A 2,517-nucleotide genomic window follows, 5' to 3' on the forward strand; every position below is an offset into this window, starting at 1 on the left:
GCAAACGTTATTCTAAACCTGTTTAATATTGATGTAAAATATTATTATTCATTTTGACTTTTTTTGAAATATAATAATCTAACAAGACTTTTATAATTCAGTTTAATGGGTGACCAATTCATTCCAACAAACAAGATTTAATACAATCGAACTAGAATTTGATTATTTTTTGTTGGAGTATATAACCATTAGGTATACAGAAACTGAGCCATTTATGAAAAGTTAGAAATCCGTAAAAACATAACTCATTCATCTGTCTAAGAAGAGGATTTACACAACATCAAAACAAAAGCTTTAAATTACTTTAATTCACAAAACAAATGAAAGCCAAGTCACTGACTAACATGAACACCAAATTAATATCAGGCGGAACGTCGCAAGTACGTGAGAAGTGTGCAAAGTTACTATTAAATTAACTTAAATAGCACCGAAGTGACCCAAAGAATAATTTACATTGTCTCCTTGCTAATGAAGAATAGTACCCTCCCGACGACTATTTGTACTAAACTTGAACCATTAAGATATTATAACCTTGATAACTGTTTATAATGCCCCCAATGTGAAGGAATTTGGACGAAAATAAAAAGTACGTAATGGAGATGTGTTGCTGCTAGCAGTTGTTTTTTCCGTAAGATTAAATGGGTTTTTGGGGATGTTTGTCAAAATATTTTTGTATGCGAAAATGATGAATAAGAATGAAGATGAGCAGGACGAAGTTACAAACTATGAACTCATGAAAGGCCAAGTACCATTATTATATTAAAATGGTGAGATTACATTACATTTAAATGTAAACGAACCTGATATCCAGAATCAACAAAAGTTCAAAATTAATAGGTCAGCCACAAAAGGAACATGAGAAAAAAATCTAATTCAACCCGTTAAAATCAATGGCCATTAAAAATTATGAAGCGTCATCAGTTACCGAACAAAATAACTCATCAGTGACGTATTGAAATCCGTATTAACGATAAATAATGATCAATTTCCAACAGCAATAACTCATTAGAACAAAAGCGTTTCCTAGCTCGATTAAAATGTCGAAACAAATAATTATAAAGCGGTTATCATACAAACATCGTAAATTCTACGATTTATCTATTTCAGTTACTTCGTCATCAATAAATCAATTGAGTTATCTGTGGACGATAGAAAATAATTAGAAGTTGCTTAATTATTCCGCTTTTTGTCGTCCGACTTTTAAGATAAAGCACGTATCGAATATTTGAATGTTTTATTATCCGTCGATTATAGGCTAATTATTTAAATTAACAGTCTAACTGTAAAGATTATTGAACGGTTTATTGGATTTTGAAGTAGCCTTATTAAATACATAATTGTAAATCGTTTTAGTTTCGATGCGATCCTTGATTGGTCATTGAGACTCAATAAAGAGAAATCTCGTGAAATCTTCAAATTATATTCGACAAACTGTAAACAATTCTGACCTACTTTTTAAAGTTGAAGAATCTGCTAGATACATACAATTTGGCAAAAATATCATTTAGGAAAAGTAATAAATATACGAATGTCTGTACTGTTGTTTACAAACACAAATAAACGGCTCCATCGGTCAACTTGTCAAGACAGAAAACTGGCTATAAATCTTAATAACATAGAATAATATCCAATGAAATAAGTATGATACTAGATCATGAATTGATGAATTAAATAGACGAAGAGATGGATACTCATTTCATCCAAAACCAATACATTGGATATAACATCACGATGATTGATCGTATTATTCAACTATCCTTTAGACAGCATAGACGATTGGAAAATCCTGGAATTTTGCCGTAACAAATTAACAGAGACATGCCTTCTCCGAAAGCCCAGTCATTCACCTTAAGGCTTTTCCTTGACCCTCTTAATCATAGTAAACAGAAGGATTACAAGTGGACTTGAAATAAGTTCGCCCATTGGCATAAAGACGACATCACAGTCGCTACAAGTAAAACCACGAAAGGACAGATTCGGAGAATATTCGAAAATCCTTAAAGACATTGCGATTAATCCTTGCAACTATTTCGATACCCCTTTATTGGATCGAGGATGTCCAAAAGGGTCATATGATAGCCATAGCCTTTTGGGGATGTGTCAAGGAGCTCACAGTTCTAATTTGCTCCATCCCATTGAGTCCACTTGTCCCCCCATGTCCACTTGTTCATTCTCAAATTGTTTGGAGTTTGATATCAAAGGAACGCTTCTCTAAAGTCATTCGAGATTAGATTGGAGTGTAATGCGCAAAATCCTTCGCAGAAATACTTAGGAAGTTATGGCCCCTCTTATACTTAATATTAGTTGGTTATACCTTTCGTATTATGTGACCTACTTCTGCATATTATAAATGGTCCTCAGAGTTAGATTTAGTAAAAAGTGGGAGACCAGAGATATGTGAGTTTTAACTTTGAAGCTATAAATTTAAAAAATGCACAGCTAAGATAAAATTTTCTCATTACTTGCTGTTTTATCCGGTTTATGAATGATGTTGCTATTTTACACCCCTGAATTTAA

Source organism: Helicoverpa zea, chromosome 10, assembly GCF_022581195.2.
Source record: "Helicoverpa zea isolate HzStark_Cry1AcR chromosome 10, ilHelZeax1.1, whole genome shotgun sequence".
Lineage (NCBI taxonomy): Eukaryota > Metazoa > Arthropoda > Insecta > Lepidoptera > Noctuidae > Helicoverpa > Helicoverpa zea.